General features: G+C 37.8%; 1 protein-coding gene across 2 annotated transcripts in view; it reads left to right on the forward strand.

Moving 5' to 3' along the window:
- CDH13 (cadherin 13) overlaps window positions 1-26,190 on the forward strand; it is a 521,177-nt gene that overhangs the window by 427,725 nt on the left and 67,262 nt on the right. The gene's annotated exons all lie outside the window — the stretch shown is intronic.

The raw sequence follows: 26,190 nt of genomic DNA on the forward strand, positions 1-26,190 counted from the left end.
TTCCTCCTGGCTCTTTCTTCCATACTTCTTTTACAAACATTTCTCTCTTAGACATGATATTGTTATTTTCCATGCTAGACATACCTTACCAACACAGACCAGATCTGTCCATTCAGTTTTCACATTTATAAACAACAAATCTCACCTCCCCTTCTTCTGTGATCTGAAAGTCAACCCTTGTCCTTCTTATCTTGTCTTACAGGGAAAATGTTGCCCTTTGGGACTCCTAATTAATCTTATTCATTTTTCTGTGGGCCTTGCCAGTGAGCTGGACCCTACCTTTGGACACTAACAATTCTGTTAATGGTGGATGATTCCCCTGCAACTCCCTCCTCTAGACCCTTAGATCTGATTTGGAGAAACCACTATTGAGGACCATAGTTGTGTGCAAAACTGAGCAAAATAGTGCTGTCCTTTGACTAACACACAGTTCAGGAGCATGGCCAAGGTACCAGCCCTGTTTTACTTTCCTGTTGGGAGAGAAGTCAGTCTGTAAACCAGACTGAACAGAGGCAAAAGACCAGCAGGAGCTGCCAGCATGGCTCAGCAAGGTGGTGACAACAAGCTGAGTTGGCTTTTTCCCATTTCATGTACCATTCTCTCATGCTGGATGTTGAAAGGCCAGACGACTGAGCTGAGGTACTTGAGCAGCAGTAAGCAGATCTGAACAGATGAGAAGAAGCCGTTGCCAGGCTAATAGTTAAGAAATAGAGCTGTGTTAGAAATAGAACTATGTGTTAGCGTAGTTAGAAACTATGGCCTAAATGTTATGGGAACCTGTCTTAAATTCTAGCAGCCTGTTCGAATTGGAGCAAACTGTCTCCAGTACTGCTTTGCCACGAGAAATAGTTTTGTGAAATGGATAAAACCATTTGAGCAAAATCACATGAACAAAATGCATATTGGAATTTCCATTTGGCTCACGTTTTTGGACTGTGAGACAATTTACTTGCAGCGAAAGCAGAATTCATACAGCAACTCAACAGAGCAGGACAAAGCCTCTACAGCTGTTAGTAACCTTTGGCATAGAGAACAGCTTCATGATGGCTAGGGTTCATCAGAGATGAGCTCTTTGGCCATCCTTGTTTTTTCTAGAGCTGTAAATACAGCTAGCAAGGTTCCTGAAGCATATCTTACCCTTCAGAAACCCCCTACGCTAGTTAAATATTTGCATTGGCCTTTTTACTCAGCTTTACTTCCACTTCATACTCTTGTAGCAGTTCACTAACATACTTGACATATCGAAAGCTCCAGGTGCCCCAAAGCCTCCTTGAAAACAAATGAAAGACATTGCCTGATATATTTTTCACATGTGAAAGGCAGAATTCAAATATAATTTCTCTGGTCATGGAAAATAGAGGAAACAGGATCAAGGCAGGATTGGTATTCCTATGTCATCCTTGTAAAATATCTGCCTCACCTGTTCTTAAAACATCCAGAGATCAAAAATCAAAAGGCTCCTCAGTCTGTTCCTGCACAAATCTTGAATGTGAAATCTTGCACAATGAAAATTTCTGCATAGCCTGATCTGAATTTCCTGTGCTAGAACTTACAATCATTACATCTTCTGTTATCCTCATAGATATGGAGGACAGATTATGCCCTTAATATCTTTTTTATTCTTGTATAATCAGGACCATGCATGAAGAAGACAACTTTGCAACTCAGGATATATTGTCTGTTTCTTAAAATAAATAAATAACTCTAGTGTTAAACCTGTGATACACGTTTTTTTCCGCACAGATATTAACCTAGCAGTTTTGGTGAAAACAGAAGAGATCAAGTTGTCCCATAACTGACTTGTGTTCTTTCATGTTTAAGCTGAGGCAAAGATGTAGATGTATATGTGTTTCTACTAGAGCTCATTTGCAAATTATCTATTAATTTAGTTTAGAGAGTACCTATTAGTCAAATGAAAAGCTATTTATTAAATGCATGTGAAAGGAAACAAGCATCTAAATAGTGATAAATATTTTATTTTCTAAATGAAGACTGTGAGCATTCTGTTCTTACTGCAAAAATAGCACAAAATTTTAAATTTTCAGTAAAGTTCTATTAACTGTACCATTTCTTCATGGTTAATAATTGGTCACTACTCTCAGTTGTGTCAAAGTCCAAGGCATTCAAAGATTTCTTAGTTGTCATGATCTGCAGAACAGATTTTCAAAATCACATAAGTGGTTTAGGGATCTAAGTATCTAAATAACATAGGCATTTAGACCTCTTTTTTTTTTTCCTGAAATAATTTTAGATGTCAAAGATAAAAAAGAAGAGCTTATTGGACTTTAAAAAATAGGTGTAAAGACCTATCCGATTCCCACTGGTGTTTAAAAAGCTGGTTTTAGGAGCATAGATTGCTTTGACTCTCAGTGCAATTAGGATCCCAAATGTCTGTCTATCTTCTAAACCTAATCACTTTCAAATAACTTGGAAAAATGCCTGTGATCAAAAAGAATGTTTGCTAATATTTCTGAGGTGTGTTGTGGTGGTACCAAACTAAGAATATCTGGAAGACTTATTTAAACAATCTGGCTATCTGGATAATTACCTTTTTATTATTTTTTTCTTCTTCTTCAATATTGGGTGTCATTTCTTATCAGAATTAGCTGGTTTAAGGTTTCTCATGTGATGAGAAATGCTCAGCACCACTCAGGATTGAATTACCAGTGACCTTAAAAAAACCCTCTGCTGTAGCATGACAAGTAAAAATAGAATAATCTTAGAGAGAGAAAGAAAAACAAATACACTTATTCTGTGCACTGACTGAAATAGAGGACTGTTCAGCAAAAAAAAAAGGGGTTGGAAGACCACTGTTTCCTGTACTCATCCAGATTCATACTGTGTGCATAATAATTTGTATTCATGTCGCTTTGAGCAAGCTATCTGCATAACCAGTGTAAGCACTTTGTTCAAGAACTTTTGCAAAATATGTTTAACACTGAGTCCATCCACTTATCACATAATTAGAGCTGGATACACTGCATAGCGGTAGGCAGCAGACTTCTACATTTATCTTTGCTTGTGAGGGGTGAGTTCATTGCTTTGTTTCTCTCCACCAAGGTCATGAAATACATGAAGTTGTCTATTTAATCTCCAGATAAACACATTTCAGTGGTACATAAAACAACAGAGTGCCTGCTTTATAATCTGAAAGCAGCTGAGAAACACTTGTACAAGTACAGGAAAGGTTCTATGAATAGAAATGATCATTCAAACAGTATGAAACTGAGGAGGAACACAAAGGCACTTCACTGCTTCTCCAGATCTGATTTTTTCCCAGCATTCTTGCTCTCCAAGTCAGCTCACATAGTAAACTTGTATATTTGCCAGTCTTTTTCTTTTCTCTTTCCTCATTTTCTGTGTTGCTTTCCTGCCCTTTGTTTAATTTCCTTGATTTGTTATGATCAGCTGATCTGAGCAGTCCTGATGCAAACTTCTGTGTGAGTCCTTGCCTTTTGCAACCCTTTGGTTATGCTTGGAAGGTCAGCAGCAACTCAGTGGTAATAACAGCAATTCTCACTACAGCTGGTAAACTCTCACCACAAAACCATTCCAATGCTGACTATCCTCTGAAGACTTCTTCCATCTGCTTCTGCTAACAGCAAATATCCAAACACTGCGAGCAACAAAAAAGCCATAAACCCACAATTTATTGCTCTCTTCTACAAGAAGTGAAGGTTAATATGCTTCCTCAGTGTGGTCTATGAAGTGTGAACTTTACCGTAGATATTAAGGTCTGAATTACAAAGCAAACAGTAGCAGTAAGAGTTTTGACTACATCTAGCACAAATACGTTTGGGTAAGTAACCGGATAGTAGAAATTAAAGAGGAAGGAAGGCTCAAACAAAGGCTCTTGAGAGAAGTACAAGCTGAACAAAGATAATGTAACATCTCCAGACCTAATCTTGGACCACTTAAAATTGGAGTCTTTTGCCTGAGAATTTTTTTTTTTTTTTTCCCTCTGAATGTGCTGGAGCACTCCATGGACATTCCCTTTAATTTCACTCTTCTCCAAGAGTGGTTTGTAGCATGTTGTCCCTCATTAACTGTCCAAGGAGTTCCACCTTCAACATTGAGTGCAGGCAGGTGACAGCCAGACTTCAAAGAAACTTCACACAATTATTTTCAGATCAAGATATGAAAGAATGCATCAATCTCTTTTCTCAAATTAACTTTTGGGTTCTGTATTGGGAGACCACATTTGCCTATGCAACATCCAATTGACTGAAATCCTAAGCTCTGTGTGGAAACACGGTGGTTTCCATACGTGGTACTCATTGCAGAGTGCCTTCTAAATCATCATTATCTCATTCAGCCTAGACAATACGTAACTTGGTGGGCAGGTAGTGGGAAATAGATGACCAGGTATTACCTTTGTGGTGCAGCCAGCACAAATTTTCTGTGGCTTGAAGGGACTTTTATTTTATGTGCATAAAGGGTTACGGTTCCTCACATGTGGAATGTGGAATCTTAACAGAAATACCAAGAACTCTAAATCTCCTTGTCTGATACAGCACAGCTGATTTGAGGAGTAATAAATAGAGGAACTGTTAGATGTGTAGCAAAATATCACTCTAATCCCATGAGTTAAGAAACCCTCGCTGTTGATATGCCTCTAGCATCTGTAGGAGTTCTATTTTAAAAGTAGAATTAAACAAGATAACACACTATAGATCTTAACGTATTCAATTTGCACCAGACAAAACCCTATTTAATAGCAATTACACAATATGTGTGAGCTGGTACCATAGTTGCAGTTTATATGAGCAGAAGGGATTTATAAAGCTGAAGTATATTCATACAAAAATAATAGTTATATGACTGCTTAGGTTTTGTGATCAGTTTATCAATTTCTTCACTGACAAGTGAGATTTTAAGATTTTTGTCAGCAACACTAAAAGTGATTTGGCTACTACAAAATTTGCTAACCATCTGTGCATACGAATCAAAATGTCAGGATTATTTAGACAAAATATCTTTTTTCCTTCTGCTCTGAAACATTAAAATAGCGAACCGATAAAAATCAACATGCTAAAAGGAGCTGTACATTTATTCAAGTAAAACTGTTAGTAAGTGCCTATGAAAGAGACTCATTTGGAAAGCAATAAGATTCCATAGGGCCGATCGTCTCTTGAATTTACTGGAATGAAAACGGTGATGATACATTTAAGAAAAAAACAGATTAGGGGATTCATACAGAACTCTTTGCAGTTATAGTCTCTGTTGAGGAAAATGGTTCAGAAGTGTAATTTATTCATATCCTTGTACTTTCTACTTTGGCTTATTTCCAGGACTTGTTTGCCTTAGAGTCCCAGATGCTTATTTGCTTAAAGGGTAGCCCTTTCTCTAGCCAGCTGTCTAACAGTCACTTAATATTTATTTGTTTTTACAAATGTTTTCCCCTGTGTTCCCAGTCCATATGTCACAAGAAAAAGTATAATCCCAACACTACACAGAGTACTGATGCTATCCTCACGTTCCCATTCTAGACTTTGACCCCATTATGAAAAATCCCTGAATCCCAGTTGGTTACCTGACCCTATGTTTCCCTCCAACACTATTGCTCTATGGCCGGTTCTTTTGAGTTTGTATTCTAACTCCTATTCTCCTCTTCCACTTAGGTTGATGCAGCTTTTATAGAGATGGTTTTGTTCACTTCTCTGCATATTGTGGAAGACTTCTTCCAGCTACTTACTTGTCTAGTCTTCTTGGTATTTAATTTGCCCAGTGCTGAAATTTATCATTGTCTTTTTGCATCATCCTTCAAAATCCCTTCTGCCTGCTTCATCATTCTCTTTTTCAAAAACAAAACAACCCCCTCCAAACCAACCAACCAAACAGAAGACTCTTATCTTTTGGTCTTTCTCCCTTTCAAGCCTACTATTTAGTCAGCAGCCTGTAAGGAGCCTTCTCTGAATTTTAATGATTAACTTTAATTTTTCATTCCTCTCCAGACTCCTTGAGTCTGTCATTTGTTCAGAGCCTGGACATCTAGCATCCCTTAAATGCCTCTCTGCTCCTGTTTCCAGTTCCTGCTTCAGATCTACCAAGACTAATTTCAGTGATGTATCCATTGACTCCTTTTTGCTGAGTGTGACGTCCCCTTTCTCTCTGTTCTTATTTTTGTCACTTTCCCCACTGTCTTTTTATATGGAAAACTCTTCTTCTAGTATTTCATAAAGAGCTATGTTTCTGACCTTTGTCATCTCATGATCCTCTTTCTGTCCCCGTGATTTTGCTCCTTTAGTATTATTTCTGGAAGATCTTCCTTTTTCCATTCCTTGATGCTGTCCCCCAGTGAAATCTTCTTCCTCCCCTTGCTGCCTGCTTCCCTTGGGAACCACCTTTCTGTTTTCATGACTTAAACTGACTGTTTGCTTATGACTCGCAAAAGTCCATGTACGCTCTTTGCCTGCCTTCTATAAATCGAGTACCATCACTGTCTGCTTCCACACATCATCTCATTTTTTTCTTTTATGCTTTATTTCCTCCTCCTCAGCTCATTTGTTTTGACTGCCTTCAGTCACTGAGGCCAGCAGTGCCCATACGTTATGTAGTACTGTCAGATGTTCTTAGATCAATGATTTTTCTTCATTTAGAAGACTGATGGTAAGGAGAGTGCTGCTGTCCTCAACAAGTTTAAAGGGTTGAAAGCAATCTTTTACTTCAAAAAAAAGTTTGAAAAATCTAAGGAGTTATGTGAGAAACTTTCAAAGGATACATAAGAAAAATCAATACTGCTAAATAAGCCTAAATCTAAACCAACAGTTGTCTTTTGCTGAAATAATATCAAGGAAAAAGATTTATCTATAGCATTGATATTCTTAGCTGCCTGTATCCAAGCTATGGCTCCCATCCAAACAGAGTGCTCCATGGAGATGTGAATGCAGGATTAGACTATAATGTAAATCTGGATTCTTTACATATGCATATCTATATAAATAGAAACACAGGCCCACAGATGTTTACCTACCTAAACTGAGGACCAGATGTTTTATTGTCCTAAAATTGCATTTTCTAATATGGATTAAAACAAAAATGAAATTTGGTTTGGTTTTGCTTGTCTACTTGAAAATAACACAACTAGCATTTGAAAACAGAGAACACTGTACCTGATTAATTGATTCAGTGTTGAACTAAGCTTAGAAAAAAGCGTATGTTTGAAGACAAATGAAGGGCATGCTTTCTAAGTTAGCAGCTCTGACCTTTTCAAGTTTTCCATCTTAAATAATAATTGAAGCCATGAGTAAATAAATTCAACTTTGCCTGCAGATGTTGAACTCTTTAATGTCCTTTTACTCTAACATAGCCACTGCCTGATATTAATGGCAGAAACAGTTTTATCATGCCCCATGCTGAGTCTGACTGGCAGTCTCTAGGAACTGTTTTCTTTCCTCCAGCCATATGATTAAAATGCAGTTTCAATCAATAAATCTGTACGGTTTCTGTCAATGGTAAGTGTTCGCCTAGGGGTCTTCTGTGTCCCAGAGGTATTTCTTTTCTTCAGTTCTTCTGTATGCACAAAAGAACCAAATTACAATAAGTCTTGTTTACCTAGACTGCCTGTTGAGATTGTTTTTGGACTGCCTGCTGGAACTGGAGTGAGCAATACAGAGCACACGAACACACTCACATGCTGGTAGATATAGATATAGATGTTAGCAGTAAGGCACCTCTTTTAACAATATTGGGTTCCAGCATAGCCTCTGTGAAGTCTTTGCTTTAGGAAGATTAAATATTTAAGCGTGCACTCTTGACTCATTTGGCATGTTACTGGGAAACAGTGTGGGTGGATTACAAAAAGAGGTCTCAGATTCTGACATCCAATTTCAGCTGAACTTCAGCACTTTTCAAGGATGTCAGGGTTGCCTGTTTTCCCTGTTCTTGAATGAGGATTATCTCAGTTGATCAATGAGGCAATATGTGAGCAACTAATCAGTTTTAGATTCTCTTTACTCTCGTAGCAATTGCTTTAATGCAATCGATTAAAAGGGAATTTTAATGATATTACTAATTGTGCTTTTAAAGGAAACATGACAGCTATTATTGAACTCTTAACTTATTATTTCCCATGGTGATCAGTTTGGAAAATCAAAACATAAGCTTTTAAAATGTGACATGCCTCGCAGTCTCACTTGTTTATTTCTTAGATTTGTATGTCATCTTTGTAAATAACAGTAAAATAGAAACAATGAAGCAATTGTATTCGGCTCATAACTTTTTCCATTTCTCATTTTTGTGTTACGGGAGACGCAAGAGAAAGGTGATATTCCTGCCTGAATTCAGCAGAAGGTAGTACATGTTTCCATGCATACATACAGCCAAGAAAAGCATCTAGTTTGTTTCTTTGAAAGACTGCTTTCAAAGGGAAGTACTAGACTGTAGCTGCCTATAAGTGCAAACACTAGGTACTAGTCAGCAGAAATAAATGCATTCAGCTACATGTTGCACATCTGAATTATTTATTCAGAAATAATAAGCAAGGTTTGTCAACACTTACACAGAGGGTTATCTGTGTTACATAGTAAAGCTATTGTAATGTCTTTCCTGGACTAATTTGTAAGTATTCAGGAAGCACCTTATTCACTTTTAAATGCCCAGAGTCCAGACTATAGGTTGAAGCTCAGTTATTCAATAAATTTATTTTTCTTAAATTCATAAAGTATGGTGAGCATTACAAATGTTAATGCTACTATTATAGGAACATAATTTAAAAGTACCAGCATTCTCAAAGGTCTCCAGCAGCGTGTCATTTCCCTGCTTTATTAAAATGAATGAACAGATGTACAATTTATTTCTGCTGAACCATCATCTAAATTCATAAGCTATTTCTCATGTGTCTGAAATCCGTGTTGGTTTCCCATTTTCTTTGCCTTAGAAAAAAAAAAAATTACACTCTCACATTTATCACTCTAGGGATATAAACGAGAAGTATAGTCTCCACTTCATTCACTTTAGACTAATATCCTCAATACAATTTAAATCCCATCTCTTCAAGGCTATTCAGCAAAACCTAGACACTGGAACACCCAGGATCCGATTGGAAAACTCCCTTGCCATCTACGTTGAAGATTGGCAGGTGGACTCTGAGGACACTATCTGTTCTCTCTGACAGAATGAGGTGGCACACAGCTGCATTTAATCTTTTTGGTTGGCATTTACGATGCTAGTGGAGGCTATGCAATTTCTTAACAACAAGTTGGGAAAAACCAAGGAAGGGACAAATAATGACTGGTAAGTGGGAGAGGTGAGAAGGTTGGGTGTAATTGTAGTGAAATTTGCAGCTAAGGAACACACATCAGCTGACCCCAACCACTCATGAAGATGTGTTTTATTTGTCTTGTGGCAGCCTAGGAGCATGGCAGGTGCTCCCTGGAAGTGATAAACAAACAAAACAAGATGATGCAGAGATTAGATGGAATAAAATTATGGATGCTTAAAAGCCTATGATACAGACATGTTGCCATGGAAAAAAATGAGTATAAAAAATCCCAGAGAGTGTGCTCTCAGCCTATCGCCATTCTTATTTGTTGGCAAGGTTTCTGGGCAATGTAAGGGTGATATTTTGCACTAATTCCATGTGAAGAACAAGTGGATAATATGCCCTAGGGGTTCTGGCAGCATTTCTTCTGTAAACCCAATTTCTAAGGGTTTATATTGTAAGCAAGCCGTAAAAATTTTCGATGGTTTGAAGTTGACAACAGTATTCTCAGGCTCAAATTGTGGTTTTTTAGTTGTTTTTTTTTTTTTCTCTGATAAAAATCACTTTGGCAAAGAGAGTAGTGGAACAGAATGTGAATCAATCTGCTTTCTTCATTTCATAGCTACTCCGGAATTTAAATGCAGGCCTTTAAAAACCTCTTTGCCAGACAATTCAGGAAAATGATGAAGTAATGGTTGAGATTTGTAAAAAAGCATGATTTTCTTCAGAAGCCTTCTCTGCAGTGGCAGGAGCAGTTTGTCCCTGTGAGACTGCTAGGAAAGAGTTGTTAATTCACTATAGTAAGGATGGAGGAGTTGTAACTGGAGCAGGTATTTTTTTATAGTGGCCATGTTGCAGACAATCTCAAAACAATTAAATTTGGGTATGTAGTTCTGCCATTCTTGTTCCCTTTTAATCCTTCCCCAAGCTGAGATCATAATTATTTTCCTCTCCCCTTTCCTTATGTTTTGTTGCCAAAAGAGAATATGACCAGCTAGGAAAGCAAATGCCAGAGGCATCATTTTCATCTTTTATCTGCAGTAGGGAGCACAAATGTGATTTTGCAGTTACACCCTTTATCTCTAGCTGTCAGCACCAAATCCACCGTAATGAAGAGTCTTGTATGATGGGGAGTTTGAGACTGGAATCTCAGTTAGGGAACTCCTTCCTATCACTTGTTTTTGGGCACAGAAAAAAAAAAAATTTGCTATCCAGTGAGCTTCATGGAAGTTAATGAACACCATGGACCTTAAAAATGTTAGAAAACTATGCAAAAGTGTTTAGTTCCCATTTCTGTTCTGTATAGATTCCTGGTTAGGTTTATCCTGAAATCTGCAGGGGAAGGGTTCTCAAGATATCCTCAGGTTCCTCCCTCCTATTTGTATAATTTCCAGTATTTGCTTATTTTTCCTTCAAGAGTTTTAAAGATATAGTCTCTGTGATCTCCCAGCAATCTACTACAGTACTTCAGCTACCCTGCTAGTAGCAAGTTTTGCCTCATCTCTGATGAGAATTTTCCTTGCCTCCACTGAAGCCCATCACTTCTTGGCCTTGTCCACTATGAGGGTGATGCACGGACGATCCTTTTGCCTACAACAGCCCTGTGTGCATTTGCTATGCAGATTTGTTTAAGGCCATGAGCTTTAGACATCTGCCTCTCCAATTGCTCTTTGCCTTCCACGCTGTGGGCAGGAATTGGGTGCTATAATACAGCTGGGGCTCCCCAGTGCTGAGCAGATGGAAGAATTCCTGCTTCTGTCTTGCACACGGTACTACTTATTACACATCTCAACACAGTTTTGCTGTTTTCGCAACATTAAATTGCCTTTATTGTCCACGATTCTTTTCCAGTAGCAGAGTAAGTGACAAAACTAACATCTGCTATATGTGGTTTCTTCTTCTTTCATCCTCAGCACAGGAGGAGAAGAGTGTATATATTTTGAGCATTTTGATGTGATGGGGTTTTGCTGCTGTTTGCTTTCTTCTATACATGTGGTTTTGTGTTTAATATGGAGAATTTGATTATATCATTTGGGTGTTTTCATTTGTTTTGGGTTTTGTTATAGAACAAGCTGAGGATATTTCATACACAAATGAGAGTCTATAAGCACTGGATAGGGAGCTTTATGTCCCATTTAGGCACACTGTGGTCTTCTCCACATCTCTCTGCTAATACACCTAACTTCTGACCTGCAATTATCCTGCAGTTCCTGTTTTGGGTTTCTCTTAAGGTAAGGGAGTCTGACAGCTGTGTCAGACTTTGTGCCGTGGGCAAATGTACACAGGGGCTTAGGAGGAGATTCATGAATTCCAGAGTTAGTTCAGAGCGAGTTTCATTAAGAGAATGTTTTATAACCATATAGCATTTTTCATTCCAAAGAACCCCAAAGGAACATGCAGAAAATGAATCCTCTCTGTGGGCAAGCAGAAGATTAAATTGCAACTTTCTGCTGCTTGCAGGGAAAATGGAGGTGTAAGACTTCGTTTCCTTTATTAAAGAATCATACTCAGGAAAGTTGCTTTAATTTCTAAAGAAGCATTGCAAATAATAGCTAACCCTGGTGGTGTATTGTTACACTCAGACTCTTGTTGACGGGCGAAGGGGAAGCCCGCTTTATATATTAAGCCAGGAATTTATTGTTAGTAAAACTGAAAACTAATCCAAGTCCATCCTAATCCAAGATTTAATCCAGATTGAATTACTGCAGAAAAAAATATAATTATTCTGAATAGAAACATTTTCAATAATGATAATATGACAGTTGTAAAATTGTTGTACACATCCTTCTTAGCTTCTACCCCTTTTCCTGCTGTTACTCTCACTATTTCCTGGTTCTTCTGGGTCGTAAAGTTGGTGGTTTCATTCCAGTGTTTGTGGTAGGGGTGTTATGGCAAGTTGTCAGCAGCCGGAGTCCTTTGCCAGGACAAATGTGATGCTCATGTTGATCATTTCTTCTTCCTCCCTTTTGGATCATTTGGGGTCATTTTCATGTATTTGCTAACATGCTTTTACATGTTGCTTTTTCTTCATTGGTCTGAAGCTCTGTGTTACATCCAAATTTACTATATGTAATGTCTTTTATATTTGTTAGATACTTTTTCTTTATTGCCCCTAAAATCAGTTTTGTCCAGCTCCAGGTCTGCATTTCTTTAACTAAACATTGGTGAGTTGTTTATAGCCATGGGGTCTCCAGTGTCAAGTCTGTGCTTCATGTCTTGTTATCCATGACTGTAATTCTCTGTACTGCATCCTGTGTCACCACTTCTCAAGGCCTCTTTTATCATACAAGGCCTGTATTTCTCTGTACTTCGTCATTGTGTGAGAGTTATGAAACTTTGGTGGTACCATACAAAGATAAACGAGTAAAAATAAATTAGCCAAACACTGTTACAGTGAAACCAAGTAAAACAAAGCTGCAGGCAGGTCAAGGAAAGTAAAAGCAGAGCAAGGCTGACAGACCTCCATCCTGAGGTTTGAGGCCTTGCAAACTCAAAACACGGCCTGTTACTAGCAGTGGCAACACCATATTACAGAGCTACACAGTTACTGTATCATTCTGTGTTTTCTAGGCTGCAGTCAGCACTTAACGATTGGGACAGCACGTGGGTCCCATACATAGCAGAAAGAAGTTTAAGTATCATGGCTGGTGCAGACTTTGTGTGACTGTGGCCCCATGTCTTTGTTGATGTGGGAGTGAGTGAGTGATGTGCACTGACTCATTTTGAAGTATAATGAAAGCTCTCCATCATCATTAATCCACTGAAACTGGTGATAACCAACCCATCTCTGGGTCAGAAGGCAGAGTCAGTGACTGTGGCAGTAGCCTCAGGACTCAGAATAAAGAATATCTGTGTATCAGCAGACTCGGGATTGTTATACAGGATGCAGACTAACTAGCAGGAGTCAAACTGAGCTGCTGGGCATTTGTATTCATGTGAGAAGTGCCTTGAGGCTTCCAGGGAGTAGTAAGAGGTCCTTTTTCATATTTCATGCCAGACATAGTACTGGCTGCTTCAGGTGACTGAGGTTCAGTGCCAGTATCTTTAATGAGCTCCCCCAAACTCCATCTGACTACACACAAGGGTGCTGGGCTCTCTGATTGTAGGACTGTGGCGTATCACAAGTGATCAAAGTCTCTTTGCTTGTAGGACAAATGAAGTGGTACTCAGCTAAACAATATTAAAAATCTACCAAAAGTAAAAGAAGAGCTAAAATCTGGCAGTGGCAAGAGGGACAAATGGAGAGAACCAAGAGGACGTTTCTGAGCCACCACTAGAGTGTGTAACCAGGAAAACCACAACTGAGCTTTGAAAGTGTGTATGTGTGTCTGTGAGAAAGGTTATTATACAGGTTAATACAGGCAGCTCTTCTTCCTCTGGTTTTCCTTTCCCCCTCCAAGCTCAATGCCCCTGACTTTATGAGTGAAAATATCATGAGTAATTGAAGTTGCAAACCCCAGCAGAATATTAAATTAGAAATTAAGCAAAAATGCTCATCAGTTGGAGCACAGAAATCCTGGGCAAATTTTCTAATGCAGTGTTACAGCAATTGGAATTATTTTTTTTTCCCAACTGCTTCACTAACTGAATTGATTGAATTAAATGTGTTCTGTGGTGCTAGCTAACCTCTGACCCCAGTTACTCAGGATAATCAGGGGGGTAATCAGCCTGCCATGATCTGAGCTCCAAGGAACAAGAATATTGTAAGGTTCAGGGAGCCTACGCTGGCATTAATCAGATGTCATCAGGGTTTGATTATAAATCCTAAAGGCCACCAGATTGATACAACATGGTTTAATTCACTAAAAATTGGGTATCTACATATTAATCACCAAGCTGAATATCTGAAAGTGATTGCTTTTCTAGTAAGTGAAGTCAGGTGTCAACATTTTGGAATGTCCCACAGTTTAGAAATAAATATAATGATCAGCATCAGCACAAAAGTAGCATTAGCCAGATTAAAAAAGATTTTGTTCTAATCTCAAATAGATTTTTTCCTCCTGCTGGAGTTTACAGTTCCATTGGAATTGTTCCTCATGTTTCTACTCTAATTATGAGCTTACTCAGAAGCAAGAAATAGTATGTGTTTCAAGCTACCTGCAAGCACAGCATTTTTCTCTCTTCCGAGGGGAGGAAGGGTGGCTGCTTACAGTGTATCATACTGCTGTGTATAGAAATAAAGTGATATTTATTGTCCCTTAAAATGATTTCCCCTAGAACTGGCAAGCTCAGTTGGAAAATCTGTAACTAGAAGTGTGTGTTAGGATCCAATTAATTGCTAGCATACTTGCTTGCTCTCCTTGGGAAGAGTTCAGTGTGGCAATTCTGATGCAGATGTATTGGCATATTATGTAGAGATTTGCTACAGAAGAAGGGGAAGCAGTCTTAAGAGAGAGGAATAGCACTGTTGCTTAATAAACTAATTTTCTTTATACATGTCCTGATTTAATGAGCATCCAGCCCTATGGAAAAGCTTTTTTTGATATAAACCAATGATAATACCAAATGCTTATTTATCTTATTGGTGTCACCTGTATTTCCTGGGAATTGCCTTTATTTGCATTAGAAATTTGGTCTGCTTGTCATTGGAGGACTTAAGTCTCAAGGATTTCCAAGCATACCACAGCATTAGCTGTGATCAGGATGAAGGAATTGTATGAATTCTGAACATCCCAGCAAGAGTCAGCTCTAGTGATTACTTGCTGCATAGATGGGATGGACTTTCTGCTCCTACCCAGACTGACCACGGAGTACATTTGTGCTAGGTGTGATGCTTCTCGCCTTCCATCAACGTATTACAGGGATGGTCTTCACAGGCACAATAACCATGATGTGCCACTGGGACAGGCCACATTTGCTGTTTATGTTCAGGGAATCTCTGCAGCCCATATAAGGTAGGTCTGACAGGCTTGATTCACTGTATATAGTCTTCATGGTGTGCATGCACATCTTTCTGTCCAAAGCACAAGTGTAAAGCCTTAGCCTGTCTTGACCTCCCTCCTAATTCTTGGTGCTCAGTCACATAAATTGAGGAGCACTGCCATCAAACTTCTAGTTATTCACATTCTCCAAATAGCTTAGAGAGAATTCATTATCAGGATACATAAAAATCCTGAGTTCATTCTTTATTCTCCTTATAAATAAAAAGGACCAAATGGATACTTATCTATTTACAGCAAAACATATCCAGCTGAGGCTGCAACGGTGTTTGTGTTCAAGAAGGCTGTGTGTACAGTGAATGTATGGTTAGGAAAACGTAAATTACAGGTGAGAAAATGAAAGGGCTCTGAATGTTGTCTCTGCGACATTCTAGACAGGAAATAAGCGCATAATGGGCACTTACAGAAGGAACATTTCATTTTCCTTTATTAGAAATATTTTTCTTTCAAGAAAAGATGAAATGAGCATTGGCAAAAGGAGCTGGGCAGTGGGAGATGGAGACCATGGGTATCCTTAAAGCAGAAAGCAATAAATCCATTTAGCTTTTTTCCTGACCTTTTACACATCTGTGCAATGCCAAACCATACATCTGTTGCTCCATGCTTCAATCACTGTTCAGCACTGTATGTCTCAATATATGCTTAAATCTCATGTGCTTTCAAAGCAGGCCACCCCAGCTGCAAGTGAACTCTTCTCAAACTGCCTTTTGAAACCTCCCATCACAGTGCTATATGGGGCAGCTCAGATCACTCCATAGTCATTAGTCAAATAAGTTGCATTCATTTATATTATTATTTCTTCTTGACCTTGGGAATAGAATTTTTCTGTGCTAATAGGGCTGGAGACCCCAGGACCTCATTGTTCCCTATCAGGGTAATGACAGCAGCGTGCTTACCTGGATGTTCAAGACATGATAAAGATTTTTCTGCTATGGGAGGAAAACAGAAAAGGAAAGAGACCATTAATCATGAAAGTTCACCTATGTCTATGATTGCTGAATGATTCTTCTTGTATCATAGCTTTTTGATATAGTAGTAATATTTATGTTCAATGAATGTTGTGCAAACAGGATATAGGCTAGATAATTTGACAAAAAAATAATGTATATCCAGAAGAAGAAACTACGTGCAATAGACTTCATTCATCACTTTGTCGGCAGACTTGGAAGACTTATTGTGTTCAGATAGATTGAAATATGGATCATTCAGCCCAAATTCTCTGTTCCCCACCCATTTTTCCACAGAAAACAGAATGCCGGCTAGAGATTTCATTTTTAAAATTCAGACAAATTCTGTATTACTGCAGATAATACTGCCTGTAAACTTCCATCTGTACCTCCTGCCTCCACTGGAACAGTGTGAAACCTTGCAGAATTCTTATCTGCTTCCAAAAAAGAGTTTTCAAACTGGGCTAACTTCAGACAGCTCTCGGCTGGAGGGGCTTGTAAATCTAGGGCATCTCATCCCCATCAGTTGGCACAACCTAAAATGCTAGAAGTTTGGGGAATTGATGAAATTCATTGCTAAAATATTCTAGAGATACAAGTTGCTTTGAATGCTTCGAATGGTGCTGCTAGGCACTGCTCACCAAAGACCATGTGAAGAAGCTTAACCACTGTCAAAACATCTGTTGTTGGCAGCATGGGTCATGATCAGCTGTAAACTGGCACAGTGAATAACTATCTTCTTTGGAAGCAATGTCCTCTCAGGGCAGAAAAAGCAAGATTTCTCATTGGATGCATATGCTTCTTTTTATCAAAGAGCCCAAAGATTCTGCCATTGAGAAAGTCTCATTTACATTGTAATTTCCACCTCTCTGCAAATACATGTTGGCTTCTTAACCTGGTAAGAGTATGGTTCAGTCTTGCAATATTAAGGTGCCAAAATGGAGTGTTTTCACGGAATTCTGAAAAGTGTATAAAGGATTTGAAAAGCCCCCTGTTAATCTGTGATTTCCTTGGACAGTGCAATCTTATTTGGAAATACTGCTAAATTGTGACTCAGTTTCATCTACTATTCAGTAATCAAATTGTATTTAACCTACGTTTTAAACCTGATCTTGAACTAACTGGGTTCCAAAACATTGTGACAGTCACTATGAAGTTGGTTTCTATATATAAGAGCTCCATAGACTAATTTATTGTTTCCTTATTTATACACAGTTGAGAGGTAATCATCATCATAATTTCAAACAGAGAAGAAATAACCATTGAAGCTGATTGCCAAAGAATTTAATAATATGCTTATCACTTAGGTTCTTTAAATCTAGAATTGGTGCTTTTTGAGAAAATTGTGCTCAACTTCAAGTTGTCAATATTGATGTTGAGTCACTGGAGATGACTATTCAAAATGTGTGTGGCCAAATATTTAAAACAGCCAACAGCATTACAGAATTCACTTAAATTAGGCTGTGCATTCAAAAAACTGTGAATGCATTTTCTGTTTGGTGTTCATGTAAGGCAGGAGAAACACACAGAAAAATCACTCCCAGGACAGGTTATACCATTTTAGGTAATGACTTCCTGAGTAATAAGAGCATCATCTTAAAGGGTGCTTTGTTTTTTCTTTTTCCCCATCAAGACATGTATAAACCCTTGCTTGTCAGAATAGATTTTCTGGCATTTTATTTTTTCATTAAATCTGTGCACAGTCATAGCTCATGTCAATTCTAAGGGCATGTTTGGTAAAGTATTCAGGAATATCTTATTTATTGCTAAGTCCTCAAATAATAGAATAGGGGAGTAAGAGATTTGTGTTAGAAGATAAAAATGTAGTAAATAATGAAATTAGGATTTCGCAGAACATTCATTCGTAACTGTAGTAGTAGTTATATAGATGAACAAGATCTCTCTATAATTTTATCTAGGAGATTTTTGTTCTTTGACCTATTTAGAATGAAGCATTCTTTTTTTTAACTTCTTCAATTAGTTTGCTTTTGTATAGCACTAAAATACAGTTTTCATACATGTATGAAAAGAAATCCTGGAAGTTACCTTCCTAAAGAGAAGTCACAAAATGCCCTTCTCTACTTCCTAAATGTAAACCAGACAATAATTTAAAAATCATCAGTAGCTTTCATCTACTGAAGCTCTTGTCACTGCCCAGCTCCCTCCCCATCAGTACAGAGGCCACATTGCATTTATTTATACCTGGGAGGAGACTAAAGTCACTAGAGTAGTTTCTCCTTCATTCCTCTAAATCTCCCGGACTTTCTAGCAAATTGACTGGTCTCTGCATATGCATGTTGAAGTCAGTGCTATCAAAACAATCTTTCTCTTGTGATAAAATTCCCCTTTTATCTACCACTTTGATGTTCAGAGAGGAGTTAATTCATCTGTCCTGCTGTTAAGGAGGATAAATTCCTTGTAATATAAGTAGGTGGCTTCCGCACTTTTCTCTATTAGTAAGGCAGTATCAGTAAGCTCAACCATATATGTTCAGATGTTAATCTTCAGCATCAGAAAAGTTGGTTTGGGTATGAAAAAGTCTCTGCTAAAAAAGAAAGAGGAGCATCTAACAAGGCCTCCTCCCTTTCCCTCGTGCCCATCATTAGCATAAGGGAGAACTGTGTGGATTGATGTGGGAAAAAGCCTGTAAAACCTTTCTGCTCCTAAAATGCAGTGGATGAAAAAGAAAGAAAAATCCAGCTAAGTCCATTCTATTTAAAGTTCATTCTATTTAAAGAGGACATCCAGCATCTTAGAAAGAAGATAGGCTTAACGCTGCTCCTAATGGGAAGTGCACTGAGGAAGAAATAATACGTAGCTGGGTTGGCTGAATACAGCACAAGTGGTCTCATAAATGTGAAAAGCAGATATCTCCCTGGTCCCTAGGCAACGCTGATGCTGTAACAGGTGAATAGGTGTAGTTTGCTCTTTCAGGCTTCGTCAGATCATCATTGTCTATGATGCTGTTGTTTTAAACATAAGGTTTATTCTACCGGGGGGGGGGGAGAATTTTTGATAGATAAGAAAATACCATCATTATTTCTTTGGATTTTTCTCAAAAGTACCTTAAGTGTAATAAATATTATAGTGACCTTTCGCAGTCCTCTCTCCACCTGGAGAAAGAGTGTTTGTTTTTCTATGATATGACCATCATTCTAGAAGTGTCCATTGTATTTGTGGGTACTTGATTTATTCCAGAAATAATTGAATGCACCTTGCATTTATAGGTGGAAAAGTGAAAAAAAGAATGAATCCTTTCTAAATTATTTATATATTCTGGAAAAAAAAAAAATAGATGTTTGTCTTCCTTCTGAATCTTCAGACAACTGCAGGCAACATCAACATTTGATGTATACCCTGGAGGTAACAGGCTTTGAAGCAGGCATTCAACATGTGATTAATACATGTTAGAATTATCTTTTTGCCTTCACTCAGTAAGGCCATGAGCTGGGCTGAGAAAGAGTCAAAGTCTAGTGTAAACAAAAGTCTTCAAAACAATTCAGAAAAAGTGGCTATTTTCAAGTATCCTTCACCATCACTTATTTACAGTCCCTGAATGGCTTTTTAGTCTTCTGCAAGCACATAAATAAGAGGATAGGAATACAACATCAGCTCTGAATGGGGTTTCAGCACTGCTGTGGGAAAGAAGCAGAAAAGAAAGTTCTTTAAATTCATTTGTGAATCTTATGAGGCTCTTACTCCGTACATCTGCCAAAGTTTTCTAAGATTTATGATGTCTGCAAGAGGGATAGGAGGACTCTTTGCATTGCCACTCTGGCAACTTTACAGGCAACTCTTGCGGCACCCAGCAGGTTATCCATCCATCCATTTTACCCTGTTATTTTTGCGTTCTGTCCCTGCCCTACTCAGTCATGAATCCTAATACCTAAAGAGTTCTTGAAGTGGTCCCACTGAATCCCAGAGATAGCTTGGCATCTTCACAATGGAAAACTGCTCACAGAGGGACTTGTACCTGGAGCACGGGGAAACAGCCTGATTAATACTTTCTTGTTTCTTTGTTTGTTGCATTACTATACTCCTCAGCAGTACTTTTCCAAGCAGACTGATGAGCAGCAAAAGATAAAGTCATGTTGAAACTCCCCTTGCCTTTTTTTGATCATTCGTGATTAATATCAGTGATATTAAGCATCTTTGTGTTTTTCGATTAAAAGGCACAAATTTATAGAGGCTGCAGAAGTTGTAGCCATGCTACAGAGAGCAGAATTTAATCTTTGGCCTTCCATTTAGCTAATTAATCTTTTGGATCGGTTGCTGTTGTTGCAGGCTGCAGCATATAGTGGACAAAAATATTCATTCAGTCTTTCATTACTGAGCAGCACTTTTATTTTGTAAAGTAAGTGATGTGTGCCTTGAAAGATCGCAAGGTATCTACAATACATAGCCTGTGAAATTCATTCAAAAGTAAAAAGTGAAAGTGCGTCCAAAATGATTATGGTCAATTTCATATATTCAGAAAAAAAATTTCTAAGCTACAATTTAATTCTTTCTGTAATTTCACCAGGGAGATGGAAGAATACTATGTGCTTTGAAAAAATATAGAATAATCTGAAACACTTTAAGTTAAGAAATAATATAGTGCCTATGAGCCAGCATTATGGCAGTAAGACAATGACAATTACTAAAGACTGTTTAGGTGACTCATAGCTTTAATTTGTGTTTTGCATCTAGCTTACATTGTCAAATCCCTGTCATACTACGATAATGCTTTATATTTACATAGTGTCTTTCATCTAAATGGCTTCCAAAGTGCTCCATATGTTGCTTCGTGTACAGCTTACATCAACTTAATCCATTACATTAATACAGCTATCTCTGTAGTGAAATACAGCAGCTATTTGTGTCCATATAGTAAAGGCTATGCACAGTTTTAAGAGGGAAAATACCTTCAAAATGTGTAGAAGAGTTTAGGAAGAATGTCATACCAAGTTACAAATTGCCCTGACCCCAGAATTTGCAATTAAGTTGCTCATGTGGACAGTTCAGTATCAACTGCAGTTGGTCAGGTCCTCTGTTTTCCAGCCTGCCAGGGCCCCCCTATAGTGGGCCAGCGTGTTTGGTCATTGTGCTGAGATGAAAGGTGACTGAAGAATCATCAGTATCACTTTGTTCGATGCACAAATGCTATGCTAAATATTTCCACCTAGTATTTCACATGCCTAGTTTGTGAAGTCTGATGAGCTCCGAGCGCCAGGTTACTTGGTTTATTGTTAGCCAGCAAGCTGGGCTTTCTGTCCCAGTGAATTCCACAAGAAATGTCCATTACTAACATTTATGAGATTCTCATTCCTGATTGCTTGAGAATGCAAACCTTTGTGATCACTCTGGAAATCCGTTTGTCCTTGGAGATATTCCAGATACAGAGCTATGAAAAATACATTGTTTCCTTAACAAATAAATATTGGCCACTCAGGTGCACACATACTGAATGACAGTGTGCAAAGTAAAAGACACAGACAAAGAGCAAGCAGATTGCAAGAGATTGTATAAGCTTGTCTTAATATTTTCGAGAAAGTAGATAGAAAAAATATGGCTGCAAAAGCAGTGGACTTCAGTGGAGGAGAACAAATACAATAATACAATTTCCCTGGGGAATTTCTAATAGAGACATGTGAATTAATATATCCATTATTTCTCATCCTTTATGATATATAGATGGGGAAACAAACACATGATAGTAGCGCAGAATACCTTCAACTGGAATGTCGCCCTGATAAATGCAAACTGACATGCAGTTTTAATTTGTTTGTTCTTGACTGAGTATCACAGCATGCAGAATCTTAATGAGCCATGGGGTAGCAATCACCAGTCCCAGACACGTTTATCTTGCATTGTGTTTGCTGCTTGTGGCAGCTCTTTAATTTGGGTATATTGGTACCCCACTCTGAGACCATTTTTCGGTGGCTTCATAAAGGTGTTAATGTTATTACTGCGCATGCTCATGCTGTTGCTGGACAGTAGACATTCAGGTGATTCTGATGCAGTTAAGTTCATTTGTTCGTCTGTGCTCTGAGAAGCCAGTAAATAAAACCTCACTTACTCAGAAGCTTTAAATAAGGCTGTCAGATAAGAATCCAATTTTCATACAGGTTAGGTACCTGTTTTTTATATTTCCAGTTTTGTTTGAGGCTGAGATGGGGTTAGTGCCTGAATTCTCAGGTTAGAAAATTTTACGAAGTGATCTTTTCATGTATCTGCCCCATGGTGGACATCTGACAAGACTGGTTTTTCCTGAGACCTTGTGGAGCCATTTTGCTGTCCCACCAGTTCGCCATAGAGCTCAGTGTGGAGGAGGATTTGGCTCAGTTTTATATTATATCCTGGCTCTGCCAGGAAACAGCTACTGAAATTAAGCTGTGGCTCAATTTGTTTGTTTCCCCACTTGACTCCTCCCTTTAGCTAGCCTTTGATGCAGGCCTAATTATTCTCAGTAGATACCTGCCATCTTGAATTTCCTATATGCAGTAAGATAAAATTCCTGCCAGCTTGGCACCATAATTTTTCATTTTATCTTCTCAAGCTTTGCACATAGTTTGGAACAGGCTTGCAAGATCCAGGGAAGGGAGGAGTAGAGTTTGACTGCTGAACTGAGATTATCTCTTCTGCTCAGAACTATCTTGGTGCTGTTACATAGGCTGTATTCTAACACAGTTGTTTTGAACGTTACTCATCTCCTTGCCATCCCTTTACTGACTACTTTGTTATAAGAAATATAAATTGCTTGTTTTCACTCTTGGGGACCTCCATGCCTAGTGGAACCATCTTTGTGATCTCTCACAAAAAAGTCCAGTGCTCGATATCTACTTCCCATCAGTCCATCATGACAGCAAACATTGCTCACTCATTACATTTTCAGGTCTGTTTGTGCTTCCTCACAAGCTATCCTCACACTCTTCGAGGAACTCTTCATCTACATCCATCACTGTATTTCCTTGATGTCTTTCAGTTCCCTGTTAAAAGTCTCATTTGTCTACAAAAAAACTGATGATTTAGCGTAGACTGAAGGCTGCTATTCACTCATTGTTTCCTTCTAAGTTGCTATCAGTCTGTTGTCTGTCTTTCTGTATTTTTTCATAAGCTTTTGGGTGCAGAAAAAGGGGAATCAGGTCTTTTTTTTCCTATGTTTATAAAACTCTAAATATGACAGAATTACTAGAATTTCTAGGCTGTGCGCATGATAAACACAATAAATGATAATATGGCATACACTGCACAGAAGTTGTTAACCTTACATATTCAAATGCTCAGTTGTAGTAAAGAACATAGCTCCTTCCAGCCAAATGCAGCTCTGGCCCAGGGTATTTGCCTTCTAAGTTATTATTTTTAATATGGGTCCAGATGATAGCAGTTTAAATAAAGTACTGAACTCATCTATTTTATTCTTAATTTACAGTGGTGCTTGGGGGATATGCAGATATTTAAAAAGAGTAAAATCAATTAACTTGTGATCCAATTATTTGTGTTAGCCACTATGGGGTTTTATTTTAGAGCAGTGGATCAGACTCTCCCAGTTAAGCACCGTGCTTTGAGAATGTAAACCTTTCATTTTGAAATATGATGAACCTGTGGTTATCTTTTCTCTATTTGCAAATCTAATTCCTATTTTTGTCCTTTCATAGTTTTTAAATTCCCTTCTTTACTTTTGTTTTTGAAAGGGACCCAGTACAAATATAACAGATTTTTCTAAATACTAGGAAGTCTATTCTTTATATAAAGGTGACTGAACAGGCAAAAGAGTTCACCTTCTAGCTAATATACACTATATTTTTCTAGGCTTCTCTATTTCACAGTAGATACTTGTCTTTTGCAATCACAAATCTGTGATTTATTCACTTTTCACATATAAATTTAGAGTAGACCCATGTGACAACTTCTGTGATTTGATCACTCTGCTTTTTCATCCATCTTGAACAGATTTTAGTCTAATGTTCCAGACAGCTTCAAATACCCTCTGTGTTTATATGGTCATTTCTAAAATGCAAAGAATGCTAAGGGTGAGTGTACAACTACGCTTGGAATTATTTGGCTTGGCACAGCCTTTGCCTGTAGATGTTGTCATTTCCTTGATCTGCAGGTGTCAGAAGCTCTGCAGTTTTATGCCCCCAGCAAGTCTATGAGCCCTTTCTGCACTACTAACTCACTACAATTGAAGCTACTGAGAGCCCTTCCTAAATAAGGAGAAAATAGGAACACAGAAGAAAGCCAACCCCAGCTGAGATATCCTTGAATTAGATATCCTTAAACTGACATTCAATATTTTTTGAACTAGCTGGCATATCATGGCAACCTTTTCCATCATAGTCTGGCACTGGTGGGGTAAGCAAAATAAATTTCTCTCACTGGCTTCACAATCATGTATCTAAATAAAATAGCCAGATCTTTAAATATTTTACCCTAACAGGTTTTACTGTTCCCAAGGTGATCCAGGGAGTATTGAACACTTAATTGAATAAGAGTACTGGATTAAGGAAAAGATTTTTCAGAAGGATCAATATGAATTAGAAGCAGACGCCCAGTCAAATCTAACGGTTAGATTTTTAGGATTATGTTCCTTGAAGTCTAGTCACCTTTTTACATAGCTAAATAGGAATTTTTTGGTACTGAACACTTGTTGGGAAAAATTCTGGCCCTTATGGTTCTGATGTCTCATTTTATACATGCTCAAGCTGAGACAATATTAAATAATACAGAAATATCCATTGGGCTGATCTCGTATTTTCAGAGTAAGAGGTGTCCAAGTGTGCTTTCCAGTGACAGCATTTTGCTGAGCAGGAAGGAATACAATCTTGGTAATCATTCCTCTGTTATTTCCAAGATTCTTAATATAGCTTTTCTTTTGATTTGTTTCAAAGCAAGCAAAAATATTGTTATATTATCATTTAGAGTTAATTAAACTGCAAATGAGCTTAATGATCTGTCTGAAACAAAGCTCAATCACAACCTGTTACATATTAACTATCAAAATCAAAAGAATCTTTACATTCTTTGTTAAACATACCAAAGAAGATAGAAATAGCCAATCATTAATGTCATCCTTTTATAAAATCAAGTTTGAGGCTGGAAAGCTTGAACTGAATGCATACACTCAAATTATACACCTAAATTGAAAAAGGGTTTGAAAACATAAGTCAAATCTATTGGAAGAAATGGAAAAAAAAGATAACTGAACACAGGAAAAGACGTGGTTGTCTCCTCTGTATTTTACTATGAGGAAATCTATTTTACCTACTATTTGTCCAGATTGTGAAATCTGTATATTAATAAAATGCCATTTTCTGGATTCATTATTCTCTCAAAGTCTTCTGTAGTGTTATGACTTCATGTGGTCTACAAGACAGAACAAAAGACATGTAGTCTATTCATGTCTTGAAGCCACTTGTGTGATTTTTTCCCTTGAGTGATATAATGTCACCAACGATGTAGCTTTTAAGCAGTGCATGTACAGCAAAGCATATTTGTGTCATTAAAGTTTGTAATTTTGGACTTTTGAAGGCTTAATCCCTAGAAACGCTAAGATTTCCTAATGATCTATAATGGTACTGCTGATGTTCAGCACTTCTCAGGATTAGGTATGTTATCATTCTGGTTTATCCACCTATAAAGCAGGTATTATCTTATCACTCTTATATACAGTGCTTTTAGCATGTCAGCCTCAAGTACTTGAAGGGTGAGGAGTATTATTAAGTCTGACCCTTACAAGCTTTTCCAATGATTTGCTTAATGTTTTTCCTACATAAATAAGAATGATGTTATACACTGATTGTCTGGATAGTAAATTAGAGAGAATTTTCTCATAGGGCTTGGCTAGCTGAATAGTACGGCAGTGTAACAAACTTCACAAGGTCATAAAAACTTCTTCCACTGAAAAAAGAAAGTAACACTGACTTATAGTTATGCAGACAAAGTGGTAACAAGAGGTCCAATTATTTTTTAGTCTCTTAGAGGAACCCCTCCAAAAAACAGTATGGGAGCACTTTTTGTGAAAAATGTTTTATATATTGATAACAGTGTAGTAAAAAATTAATAAGGGTGGGGTAATTTATGAAAATAATAGTCTGAAATGCAAAACTGGATTATTTGTAAA

This window comes from Ciconia boyciana, chromosome 9, assembly GCF_034638445.1.
Source record: "Ciconia boyciana chromosome 9, ASM3463844v1, whole genome shotgun sequence".
NCBI classification, from domain to species: Eukaryota; Metazoa; Chordata; class Aves; order Ciconiiformes; family Ciconiidae; genus Ciconia; species Ciconia boyciana.